This window comes from Hyaena hyaena, unplaced genomic scaffold, assembly GCF_003009895.1.
Source record: "Hyaena hyaena isolate Hyena2069 unplaced genomic scaffold, ASM300989v1 scaffold_4, whole genome shotgun sequence".
In the NCBI taxonomy this organism is placed as follows: Eukaryota; Metazoa; Chordata; class Mammalia; order Carnivora; family Hyaenidae; genus Hyaena; species Hyaena hyaena.
Window position 1 is genome coordinate 3,581,708 of NW_024080636.1, and position 13,761 is coordinate 3,595,468.

Here is a 13,761-nt window from a genome sequence, read left to right on the forward strand (position 1 = left end):
GGCCCGCCCGCCCCGCCCGCCCCGCCCTCCTCGCGAGCTCCCCGCCGCCCCCGCCCACCGCGCGGCGCCCGCCCGGCGCCGGCTCGCCGCGGGCCGCCGGCAGCGAAGCCTCGGGAGCCGGACCCGGCGCCCGGGCCGCCCGGCCGGCCGAGGGGCGCGTGCGCGAGTGCGTGAACGCGCGGGCCCGCGTAGGGAGGGGGGGCGCGGGCGTGGGGCGCCTTGGGGGCTCGGCGCCGCGGGCGAGTGCGCACGCGCTTCTGCTGGGGGCGGGGTTTTCTCTCTCGCCCCGCGGCTGCCCCGGGGCATGGCGGGAGTGAGGCCGTGCGGCCTCCACGCGGTCGGAAGCGGAAGAGGCTCTAGAAGCTGTCCGGAAAAGGAAACTGAGGCCTGGAGTCTGGGGTGGGCCCTGCACCCACTACACTTTTTAAAAAAATTTTTTCAACGTTTATTTATTATTGACAGAGACAGAGCATGAGCATTGGAGGGGCAGAGCGGGGAGACACAGAATCCGAAGCAGGCTCCAGGCTCTGAGCTGTCAGCACAGAGCCCGAAGCGGGCCTCGAACTCACAAAGCGCGAGATCATGACCTGAGTAGGTCAGACGCTTAACCGACTGAGCCACCCAGTCTAGGCCATACCACCCTGAACGCGCCCATCTCGTCTGATCTCCGAAGCTAAGCGGGGCCGGGCCTGGTTAGTACTTGGATGGGAGACCCGCTGTACTTTGAAGACTTGCAGGCCCGGGGTGGGGGGATGGGAGGGATTCTGATTTCTTTTGAGCGTTTCACCAGATTTCGGTGCTGCAGAATAGTGGTGCTTCACGATACCCGTACAATTGGATTAAAAATGTAAATTTATTCAATTAAACTCAGAGTTGTTTTTGTTTTTGTTTTTGTTTTTAAACAACGGGAGGTAGTGCGATAGTATTTCAAAGTGCGATTACGGAACTTCAGAAATCATTCTTTGAGTGTTCAGTTTTTTCAAGTTTTTCTGCTTTTATAGGGCCACGTTTCATTACCTTGTGGCAATTTTGCAGTCATAATTTGCTACAAAGCTTTAAGGCTATTTTTTTGGGGGGGTATTCAGTTGCTGAATACTTTTTTAAAATTTTTTTAAAATTTTTATTTCTAGGAGAGAGAGAGACAGCGTGAGCAGGGGAGGGTCAGAGACAGAGGGAGATACAGACTCTGAATACTTTAAAAGTTTTGAACTTAATTTGGATAAAATGCACCAGTTCCGAGGACTCCTTCAATGTCACCAGTACACTTAACAGTGGTGTGCAAAGACTCACACTTCCAAAGTGTCTGTTGTTGAGGGGCCCAGAAAAAATCGTTACTGCTGTGCACTTGCGCATTTTTGTGTCTACCATGGCCTTTTTTTTTTTTTTTTTTTTTTTTTTGAGAGAGAGAGAATGAGCAGGGGAGGGACAGAGGGAGAGAGAGAGAATCTTAAGGAGGCTCCATACCCAACACAGAGCTTGAAGACAAGGGGCTTGATCTCACTCCCATGAGATCAGGACCTCGGCCAAAATCAGGAGTCAGTCGCTTAACAGACTGAGCCACCGAGGCACCCCTCTACCATCACTTTTGTCACACAAATTTTGTAGTTCATTTAGTCTAATTATGAAAAAAATGTTTGTAAATTTTGGCAACTATGATTTCTAATTCAAATGATGTAATTTACAGTTTGTTTGGGTGACATTATTAAACACACCCAATTCCAAGTACATTTCTGCTCTGTGGGGGGGGTTCTTAATTTAGTGGGAATATTAGTCCCTTTCTGCTATGCCCATCACACTTCATATGGGCGTTATTGCAAAAGAAATGCCATCTGTGTTCAACTTTTGTACTGAATTTACCTGAGTAACACTCACAATAATGTTGGGTTTTTACTTGGTGATGAGACGTGGCCAGGGAGAGAACTGTCAATTCTAGAGACCGTTTTGGTGCAAAAAAAGGTGGTTTTATTAAAGCACAGGGACAGAACCGGAGGGCAGAAAGAGCAACGCTTAGGATCAGGATCATGAAGCGTGATTGATAATATACTTTTAAGTTGGAGAAGGAGGTTAGAGAGAAAAGAAGTTTCCAAAGGGATTTCCGTATGTTTTTATTTATTTATTTTTTTAATGTTTATTTTATTTTTGAGACAGAGAGGGACAGAGCTTGAGTGGGGGAGGGGCGGAGAGAGAGGGAGACACAGAATCTGAAGCAGATTCCAGTCTCTGAGCTGTCAGCACAGAACCCGATGCGGGGCTCGAACCCACGGACCGTGAGATCATGACCTGAGCCAAAGTAGGCCGCTCAACCCACTGAGCCACCCAGGCGCCCCTCCATATGTTTTTTAAAGAAGACTTACAGGATCCCGGAAATCTGGCTATTGTTAAGCTAAGATTTTGTTTGTTTGTTTTTTGTGTTTTGGTCTGTAGCAAGGCATTAAGGCAGTTGTGAGTGCCTTGAGGATTGTCACACTCCGCCTGTCTCAGATAGTTATGAATGGACTGCAGATCGTAAGGACACTCACTTTCACCTACGTTTCTTTTGCCTGCCTTCTCTTTGTCACTTTGGACAGAATACATTTCCAAGAGCTTAATTCTGATTCCATAAGGTGGATGAAAAAAATGGAACCATCCATTCCATTTATATATTTTGATATACAATATATTTCATGTGTATATTTTGATACACATTGGATACATTTGATACACAGAGGATACACGTCCTCTGTGGAATAATTCCTCAGCCGGTGGAGGAATCTCGCATCTACAGTGATGGCTTTGCTTTCCATTAGAGGACAAGACAGCTTGGAATTGTAGCAAGTGAAGTTAATGTCATTTAAAAGAAAGAAGTCATTGGGGCGTGTGGGTGGCTCAGTCGGTTAAGCGTCCAACGTCGGCTCAGGTCACGATCTCATGGTTCTTGGGTTCAAACCCTGTGGTGGGCTCTGTGCTGACAGCTCAGAGCCTGGACCCTGCTTTGGATTCTGTATCTCTCTCTCTCTCTCTCTGACCCTCCCCTGCTCATGTTGTCTCTCTCTCTTTCTCAGAAATAATAAGTAAAACACTAAAAAATTTTTTTAAAAAATGAAAGAAAGAAATCATTTGATCTAAATGAAGTCAGGATTTATGGAGTGACACATCAACCGGCTTCTGTGGCTTCACGTAGTGATTCATTTTCTGGGCACAGTCCTCGAAAATAATTATCAACTTTTGAAGTAGATGTGATGCTTCTGAGTCGGAATTGTATCATCTGATGTGGCTTGTGGTTAGTGACATCTCATTGGCCCCCATGGTGGAGGGTAAACGTCGACAAATATTTTGTGGAAGTTTTTATTGCATAGTCAACTTTGATGTCGGCCTCTGCACTGACAGTGTGGAGTCTGCTTGGGATTCTCTCTCTCTCTCTCTCTCTCTCTCTCTCTCTCTCCCCCTCTTCTCTGCCCTTTCCCACCCCCCGCCTCTCAAATAAACTTTAAAAAAAGATAGAGAAAGAGGGACATAATCAAATCCAAGAAATGGAGATTCAGGACTTAATTTTAAATGAAACGTGGACTCCTTTTTTGTAAGTGTCATGCTCCTGAAAAGATTTATTGCACAATAATTAAAAATACTACAGGGGGCACCTGGGCGGCTCAGTCGGTTAAGCGTCCGACTTCGGTTCAGGTCATGATCTCATGGTTTGTGGGTTCGAGCTCCGCATCGGGCTCTGTGCTGACAGCTCGGAGCCTGGAGCCTGCTTCAGATTCTCTCTTTTCCCCTCCCTGGCTCGTGCTCTGTCTCTCTGTCTCTACTTCAAAAATAAATAAACATTAAAAAAATTTAAAAAAAGAGAAAAAGACTACTAAACAAAATATAAATAAAAACCCTGCAGATTTATAGATGAGAAGGAACACACTGCACAACCAGAAGTGTTCAGTTTTCTCTACACAATCCGGAGCAGGGCTGCTCAGCCTCGGTTTCCCGCACACACCCTTTGCATCCCTACCCTGCAATTTCCCGCGGCCGCCTGCACCTTGCAGGCCATAGAATGGGGCACGAATCAGGTGGCAGGCAGGCAGGGACCTCAGGACCTTACTGTGAATATTCAGTACGTAACAAGATTTTATTGTCAGTAGGTAAGTAGGATCTACTTCACTGACCTGATCATCACAAATAAGAACGATATTATATTTTGTACCGTGCATTATAGCCTTATGCCAGTGTAGATAGCATATGTCATACTTCTAATAATTATTTTATTAGGAGCAACTATATGTTCCACTAGCTGAAAACCTACCTGTCCTTCCTGACACCTCCATCTTCCCCCTCTCCACATCAGTGTAGAGTTAATCTCCTCCAAGGGACAGTAAATCCAACTCAAACTGGCTTAAAGATAAAGGGTATTTAGGGGCGCCTGGGTGGCTCAGTCTGTTAAGCGTCTGACTTTGGCTCAGGTCATGATCTCGTGATTTGTGGGTTTGAGCCCTGGATTCGGTTCTGTGCTGACAGCTCAGAGCCTGGAGCCTGCTTTGGATTCTGTGTCTCCTTCTCTCTCCACCCCTTCCCTACTCATGCTCTTTCTCTCAAAAATGAATGAATGTTAAAAAAAAAAAAAAAGGTAAAGGGTATCTATTGGCCAGTACAATGTTATGGACTGAATGTTTGTGTCTACCCAAATTCGTATGTTGAATTCTTAACTCCCCACTGTGGCTGTATTTGGAGAAAGGGCCTGTGAGAAGATAAAAGTTAAATGAGGTTATAAGAGTGGGGTCCTGATCTGATAGGGCTGATGCCCTTACAAGGAAAAGAATAGAAGGGCGCCTGGGTGGCTCAGTTGGTTGAGCATCTGACTCCGGCTCAGGTCATGATCTCACGGTTTGTGGGTTCGAGCCCCGCGTCGGGCTCTGTGCTGACAGCTCAGAGCCTGGAGCCTGCTTCGGATTCTGTGTCTCCCTCTCTCTCTGACCCTCTTCTAGTCACGCTGTCTCTCTCTCTCTCTCTCTCTCAGAAATAAATAAAACATTAAAAAATTTTAAAAAGAAAGAAAAGAAATAGATATCAGAGTACGGTCTCTGCCAACTGAGGACACAGTGAGAAGCCAGGAAAAGGACCGTTACTAAGAACAAAATGGGTTGGCACCTTGACCTTGGACTTCCCAGCCTCCAGAATACAAATTTCTGTAGTCTAAGCTACGCAGTCTGTGGCATTTTGCTATGGCAGCCAGAACTACCATAGGACACTTAACACAGGTGTTCGCACAGGCCTCAGGTCCAGCTTGATCTAGGGGCGCACCAGCATCTCTAGGATCCGGTTTTCCTATCTTGTCTCTCAGTTCTGTTCTCCCGGCTTCCCCCTCTGCTGGGCTGTGCCCCTGTAGTGATGGAAGGGTTGTAGCAGCTCTGGCCGCGGCCTCCCAGAGGTCATTCCCACTGGAAAAGGGAGCCTGAGAGCCTGTGTCTCTCTCGCGCAGTGGTCCCGTCCCGTGAACATGCCTGACCCATCCCTCGGACAGGGCAGGCCCGTTTTGCATTCTCTTCCCCAAATGCAAACCCAATGGCATCAGGTCTCTACCTGAAACGCTGCGTAGTTACCCGGTGCCCAGGGTACCAGCCCAGCCCCTCGTGGGACCCCTGAGCCCTGCTGGCCTCTCCCGCCTCCTGGCAGCACCTTCTCCCTCGCTCTTTGAGTCCTGCCCCTCTGGTGGCCTCCTGCTCCTGCAGCGGGTCGCACAGCCCCTGCTCAGGGGGTGTCCTGCCCCTCCGCCCTGGGGGCCCTTGCCCTCCGCTCCCCTCTTTAATTTCAACTCATTGTCTGGGTCTCATCTGAAGTGGCGCCCCTTTCAGGGGACGCTGAAGGTGCAATTTGATTGACATCCAATCCCGCCTCTGCCCCCCCTCGCCCCCAGGGAGAAAGAAGACAGAGAAAGAGAGAGGAAAAAGGAATTTCTGTCCTAAAAATAAAAAATCACAAGCCTGGGGTGACCTTTGCAATCTTCTCCTGCCCTGGGCTGTGCTGAGGGTGCCTGTAGAACGTGTGTTTTTCATCCACTCTGGAGCCCACGCCCAAGTCAAGGACTTCATCTGTTCAGCAACCAAAGGGGCAGTAGTCGGCTTCCCTGCCCGGGTGGGGGCGGGTGGGGAGGTAGGGAGAGTCGGGGTGGGGAGCCCGCAGGGAGAGGATAGGCTGGTCTCTAGTCTGGCAGCTTTCGAAGGACATGTGTTCAAACCCACGCTGTCCCTTTGTTTTCCTATAAAATACTTGATACAAATAAAACGAGAGGGGAACCCCACGTAAGCTGTTAAGAACAACAGTGCTGCGGGGCGCCTGGGTGGCTCAGTCGGTTGAACGTCCAACTTCAGCTCAGGTCATGATCTCACGGTTCGTGGGTTCGAGCCCCGCATCAGGCTCTGTGCTGACATCTGGCTCAGAGCCTGGAGCCTGCTTCGGATTCTGTGTCTCCCTCTCTCTCTGACCCTCCCCTGCTCATACTGTCTCTCTCTCTCTCTCTCTCAGAAATAAATAAAATATTTAAAAAAACACAACAACAACAGTGCTGCACTTTTCTCCATCATTTCCCCTTCCTTCTCCTGGAAGGAGAGTCAAGTCGAACTTCGGCTCTGGTCATGATCTCACAGTTTGTGGGTTCGAGCCCCGGGTCAGGCTCTGTGCCGACGGCTCGGAGCCTGGAGCCTGCTTTGGATTCTGTGTCTCCCTCTCTCCCTGCCCCTCCGCTGCTCAGCCTCTGTGTCTCTGTCTCTCAAAAATAAATAAATGTTTAAAAAAAATACTCCTTCCTCACCTGTGTGTGGATGTTTACTTAAGCAATATCTGGTTCAGGTTTGCTTGATTTTGAGATTAAAGATATGGTGGTATTAACTTAGGAAGCTTTTTTTCACTCCACATTGGGGTGTCTTGTTTTGTCTTGTTTAGACCTGAACTGTTTTTAGTCATATTTTGGAACCAAATGTGTGTGTGTGTGTGTGTATGTGCGCGTGCACTCCACCCTCACAGCACCTCTGCGTGGCCACCAGCCTGGAAGCTCTCTGAACCCCTTATTTGGGGGGGTTTATAGAGGTTTCATTACATAGCCACAATCGATTAAATCCTTGGCCACAGGTCAGGGAGTGGAACTCAGTTCGGATCCTCTACACATGCCTTGGTCTTTCTGGTGACCAGTGGCCAGCTCATCCGGGAGCGATCCAGGGACCCCGGCCCCTAGTCCTTCATAGCACGCAGAAGACATCACACTGGAGACTCGGAGGGTTTAGGAGCTGGATGGCAAGAATTGGGACAAAGACCAAATACCTATTTCTTTTTCTTTCTCTTTTTATATTTTAGAGAGTGCACATGTGTGTGAGTCGGAGAGCAGAGAGAGAGAGAGAGAGAGAGAGAGAGAGAGAATCCCAAGCAGACTCTGCACTCATGAGCCCGATTCCATGACCCTGGGATCATGAGCTGAAACCAAGGTGAGACGCTCGACCTACTGAACCACTCAGGTGCCCCTCAAATACCTACTTCTTATTGTATCAGAGAAGTAATTCACGTTCATGACATTTAACCCTTTGAACTATACAATTCAGTGGTTTTTAGTATATTCACTCACAAGGCGGCATGGTGCGCAAACATCCCGGTGATCCAATTCCAGAACATTTCCGTCACATTAAAAGGAAACCGTATACTCATTAGCAGTCCCTCCCCAACCCCCCCCCCCCCCCCCCCCCCCCCCCCCCCCCCCCCCCCCGGCAGCCACTCATGCACCTTCGTGAACTTGTCTATTCTCAATGCTCCTGAAAATGGAACCATACAAAATTTGGCTTTTGTGATTCGCTTCTTTCACTGAGCAGAGTGTTTGCAAGGTTCATTCACAATTTATTTATTTACTTGCTTTTAAAAGTTTTTTTTTTGAGAGGGAGAGGGAGAGACAGAATCCCCAACCAGGCTCCGTGCTGACATTCCCAATGTGGGGCTAGAGCTCGTGAGCCATGAGATCATGAGCTGAGCTGAGCTGAGACTGAGAGTCTGGTGCTTGGTCAGCTGAGCCACCCAAGTGCCCTGGGCTGCTTTCCTTTTGAAGGCTGAATCCTGTTCCTTTGGATGGACCATATGTGGTTTATCCCAACACGTTCCTAAATGAGCACTGATGTTCCTATTGGTCAGGACTTGGGCTGCTTCTATCTGTTGACTATTGTGAGTAAGGCTGCTGTGAACAGAGGTATACAAATTGATCTCTGAGACCCTGCTTTTTCAGTTCTTTTGTGTATATTCCAGAAATTTCCTTAGACTTTTATTCCGTTAAACCAAAAAACCCAACCAACCAAACAGGCAAAACAACCTTGCTGTTTATTGTCACCTATTTGGAATATTAGTGTCATTTATAAGATTGTTTTCTTTTCTCCTGCTGAGTGCATGATGCCAGGGGATTCTCCACATTCTCGAAGAGAGTAATGGTTATCAGTCTCTTTGGGGTTCTGGGTTTCTTTGAGAATCTAATGAAAGCCATGGGTCATATTCCCAGAGAAACAGATGCATGTGTGTGCGGACACACACACATCATCGATTGCGCATCTAGTTTTGGGCCCACGGTGACCGTGATTCCAAGATTATAGCCACAGTGTAGAGCCGCCTGGGTGGCTCAACTGGTTGGGTGTCTGATCGGCTCAGGTCATGACCTGGCAGTTCGTGAGTTCCAGCCCCGCGTCGGGCTCTGTGCTGACAGCTCGGAGCCCGAAGCCTGCTTCAGATTCTGTGTCTCCCTCTCTCTCTGCCCCTCCCTGGCTCGTGCTCTATCTCTGTCTCTTGAAAATGAATAAACGTTAAAAAAACAAACAAACCAACAAACCCCACAGTATAGAGGAAGATCTTTTTCACACTGCGAGTCATGAGGAGCAGTGGAATTTGAAACAGAGAAATTCTACCTCCTGGCAGCTCATTTAGGAAGCTGTCAGGTCCCTGATTTCGGGTGCTCTTAACATGCAAATCTCAAATCCACCGCTTTGCCTTCCAGAAGCTGACCTTAGCCCCTTCACTTTTAGCCCCGAACAACAGCCAAGGAATGTCTGGAAAAAAAATTTTTTTTTTCCTGATTCCAGTTACCTTCCTTCCCCTCTGGATGACCTCTGATGAATGAGAGAAACGAACAATATTTAGGTTCATTTCCTGTTTATTATTAAAGGGATTTCCACAAACGTTTAATTACATGCATACGTATGAACATGATGGAGAAAACAAAACCTTGAATACTGGAGGCAATGGAAGGAAAAAACAACATGGTCGCGTTGATATTTGTTACTCTTGCAGGCAGAGTGATTGCCAGGGCGCCCGGACAGGGGGACGCCTTCCCGGGACCCCCAGCGGAGGCTGGGGAAACAAGGACCCCCCGGAGCTGTTCAGATAGCCTGTTCCAAGAGGGGTGGACCGGGTCTGCTCAGACTGTTCAAGGTTCTGCCCTCGGCGGAGTGAGACTTGTCCTGGGGATCTATGCCCCCCCCCCAAACTGCACAACAAAGTACGTGGGAGGCGTTGGTGAGCTTTCTTTTGGCCCCTACTTTTCACCACGCTGTTTCTGAGGGACACCCGCATTCTCTAATATCTGCGCATCTCTCCAGGGTTGGGGGCCACTCTGCGTGAGCCCCCAGCCGCGGCCGAGCCTGCCCTGCGGTGGAAGTGGCCTGTCCACACAGGGGAGAGGCCAGAAGCCGGTCCTCCCCTGAGTTTTTAGCTCCGGAGGGAGGGAAGGGCACTACGTGCACCCCTCCTGACTCCCTCCTCTCCGTCCCTGCCCCCAAACTCCCCACGGCCAGGGCTGACTCAGCTGCGCTTCCCAATCTGCACAACTGTCACCGATGTTTCACAGGCATTCCCGACCTTGGGTTTAGATGGGCTCGGGTTGGATTCTCACTTCCAGCAATTACGAGCCATTCGCCTTGGGCACATCCCTGGGCCTCCCAGAGTCTCAGCCTCCACATCGGAGGGGCGTCAGGCCCACCCGCTTCGCAGGGCCATGGGTGGGGGTGGCGGGGGGGGGGGACGCAGGCCTTTCAGTGCTTCCGGTTGAGACATGAAGGGTTCGGTTTCAGACTCAGAGGGCCCAGCCAGGGGCTGGGGAGGCCTCAGAGAAACAGAGGGTCCGGCATCCTGGGGACCATGTGTGCGGGGTGCCGGGAGGGAAGGCGTGGCCATGCCTGTGGCATCTCTGAGATGTTCTGTCCATGAAGCAAGGCGGCCTCCAGCCCCCATGCCACCACGGTGCCTGTGCCTGGCATACAGAGGTGCTCAGGCAGCCGTGGGCGAATTCGAGCCGTCTGCTCTATGTGTGGATGAGGGGGCTCTGTCCAACGTCAGTCCTTCAGGCTCTGGCCTGAACGATGTTGGCTCGGCACCGTCCCGCTGGTCAGAAGGGCTGAGCTGCACCGCGTGTATCTTTGGTGAAGAAAAGGGACTTCGATACAGATACCGTTTACCAGGTTGGCTACATTTCCAGAGGTAAAAAACAGCTGGGTCCCAGGGGAACGAGAAAGGACCCTCCCTTCTGGGGCAGGGACTGTTCTAGACGGGGCAATGGTGCTGCGTGGAGGCGGAGGCCGCTCTCCTGGCCATGGTGGCCTGGCTCCTCTCTGCCTCGCTCTCTGCGGGTGGGGAACGGCGGCCACGTTGTGAGGCCGGGCTGGCGGCAGCTTCTCCTTTAGGACACAGACTTCGGGACTCCCTCGGTGACCTCTGCCCTGCTCTGCCCCCCTGCCGATGCTCTCCATCCCCCCAAGGGTACCAGGGGGTGCTGGAGGGAGGCACTGCCTTCTCCTGAAGGAACGCTGGGCTCTGGCCACCCCCAGGCCGGCCCCAATCACCTTTATCTCTGTGACTGAGAGGGACGTACCAGGGATTCCGCCAGCCCCATGGCTGTGGTCTCTCTTTCTAGAAGCCTAGCACACAGTAAGCGCTCAGCACATGCTCGCTAAATGACTTAACCTAGTTCAGTATCTTCTTCTCCTGCTGGGGGTGGTGGTGAGTGATTATTCAACCCCCAAAATGTCACGTGGGTGCCCACTCCAGCCCCGCCAGGCAAGGGCCTCTTGTGGTGGAAAACGGGCGATCTTGGCCGTGACCCTGGCAGAATGAGGGTTCAGGTAGGACACAAGGGTTTTAAGACGCCGAAGGAAAGAGGTTCTCTCTTCCGGCTTTCAGAATCAGCCTCTTGGGGCCGTTGCTCTCCGGTGACTTTTTGACACCGGTTACTGTTTATCTGTGTGGCCCAAATCAACAGATGGCAGAGGGAAAGCTGTCTGAGGCTGCCGTCTTGGGCCCCACGGCCTCCTGGACTCTGTCACCACAGGGGTGAGGAGGGGCTGGTAAAGGCTGCCCCCGGGCGGGGGGCAGAGCTGGGCAGAACAAGGTCACCACCACTGGCAAATGGCACCAGCAGAGGCGGGGGGCAGAGGCAGAGTCTAAGTGGGGCTCAAGAGGGAGGCGAGAGGCCGGCACAAGGCCACAGCCACAAGGCTCCGGCTCAGGCACCAGCACAGCCTGACTCGGGGGGCAGAGGAGGTGACCCCAGCGCTCACTCGCTGAAGGCCCAGCCGGCCACTGCACCTCGAGGCAGGTTCTCTTCCTTTCCTTGGCGTGTTTCCGCGGAAGCAGAGAGCCGGGAGATGCCAGGGGTTCAGGTCCGCCGCTCCTGGGTCCCACCTGACCGCCGTCTGCCGGGCACCCGGTGTAGGGGCACCTCGGGGTGCTTCCCCGGTCACCCCAATGCCATGCCTCGGGACTTCCGGGCCATGGCACCTGCTTTCAGTCCTGGCCGACTGGGCGAGCTTTGCTTCCAGAAGCTTTTTCCTTAGCTCTTTTCCTTGGAGTTTCTTGACTGGCCAGCCGCTGAGGGTCTGTGCCAGGCGAGGGGCGGCGGTGGCTGGGACAGGGCTGTGGTGGGGGCTGCTCAAGGCCAACGTCCCGTCCACGACGGGGTGCTCCTTCTGGCTCAGCCCCTGCAGGTCTCCAGTCTCCTGCACCCTCGTCCTTGGCTTCCATTCCTCTTCAGGACTCACGCGGGGACGCGGCCTCCCTGGGCACAGTCCTTTCTCTCTGCCTCCACCAGCACTACTGGCACCACGGCCACCAATCTGCCACCAGCTTCCACGACACGGTACCACGGACACGTGTGCTTTGTTGCCCAGGGAGCTCCCCCGGGACCACCAGGCTCTGTGGACCAGGGACGCTCTGGCTTGAACAGGTGGGACCCTCAAGGTCCCCAGGGTGGGGCAAGGGCTGAGCCCACGCCTGGACGTCTGGTCCCCCTGATGGTGTGGGGAGCACTTTGATTGGGGTGGGAGGGCTGGACGGTGGGCAGCGGGCAAACATGTGGCTGGCGACCTTGTCCGTGTGAAGGGCGAGGGCCCTGCATCTGTCCTGCTGTTGGGGGGACACCGGGCAGGTCTGACCACAGTGGCGGGGAGTGCCGTGGACCGTGGGCTTCCACCGGAAGGGCTGGTGGATTAGTGGGGTTTGCGGGTGGCCACTGCCGTAAGCCACCAAGTGGGGCAGTAGGAGGAGTCCAAGAGAGGTCCTCTCTGTTTGGAGAGCTTTAAGGACACGCTCCCCCCCCCCACTCCGTGGTTGTGGCCTGAGCCCCATTCTGAATGACACCCGTCTAATTTCTGGGCCTGAGCAACAGATTGGGAGGGAAGATGGGCCTCTTTCTGGAGAGGACTGTGACCTGGGGAGGGCGGTGCCGGCCCAGAGGGGGGTCCCGACTGCCAGTGACCTGCCCACCAGACGCAGCCCCTTCCCACCCCAAGGTGGACCTGGGCATAGTAGGTGCTGGGGGGAGTGCTGGTCAACCTGGGGATGCATCACCGCTGGTGTAGGTGGCGGCAGTGACTGGCCCCTGAGCTCCGAGCCCATGGTCATGGCCTGTCTTGTCACCGGTCCCCAGACCCCGCTAGCCTGGCCTCAGGCTTCACCAGCCACACGTTCATCCCGGGTGCGGGGGCAGGAGGAGGCGCCTAGAGGCACTTGGGATGGGTGAGTGGGGTTCAATTTTCAGACTCTCCTGTGTTACTTGGAATTTTGAATGTTAACCCCAAAAATATAGACCACTTCCTATGCGTGTCCCACAACGCCGGCGGCAAGGACTCAGCGCGGTACGGGCTTTTCTGGCTCTGTCCCGGCGCTGGCTTCCCGGCTGAGGGGCATACGTGCACCCCTGCCGGACTCCAGACTTTCCTTCTGTGAGGACAGACTCTACGAGGGACACACGTGGCGCGGCGGAAGGAAGGCTGCCCTTAAGGCCAGGCCTCCTGACGTGGACCGCCTGCCCTCCCGGGACGGGCTAGAGGAAGGGGTGGGCTCCTGCCTTTGGAGGCCTCTGCGGGCAGGCGGCCACAGCACGGATGCCAAGGTCACTGCGTCGGGGTCAGGAAAACGGCCCTTTCGACGTTTACTGTGGGCCCGGTACTCGCAGGAGAGGGTCCAAGGGGAAGCTGCCTTGTACCACATTCCGTCAGAGGGAGACACTCCAGCAAAGGATCGGGACCCAGTTCCCAAAGAACCTGTACTCCAGGTGTGTCCAGACCAGCCCGCCTTCTCCCCACCCTGCAGCATCCCCTACCTCCACCCCTCCCGCAGGCCCCTCCCACCTCCTCCCCCTCCGGCAGGCCCCTCCCACCTCCTCCCCCTCCCTGCACTCCTCTCCCCTCTTGCAGGCCCCTCCTACCTCCTCCCCCTATCTCTCCTCCCCCACCCTGCACCCCTCCCCCCTCCTCCCCCCTCCGGCAGGCCCCTCCCCCTTCCTCCCCC

At 53.1% G+C, this 13,761-nt stretch overlaps 1 non-coding gene across 1 annotated transcript; it reads left to right on the forward strand.

Annotated features, from left to right (window-relative positions):
* The first annotated feature begins 4,792 nt into the window (after positions 1-4,792).
* Positions 4,793-4,877, forward strand: TRNAR-CCG. The gene has a single exon. It is a non-coding gene; the product is annotated as a tRNA-Arg (tRNA).
* The last annotated feature ends 8,884 nt before the right edge of the window (positions 4,878-13,761 follow it).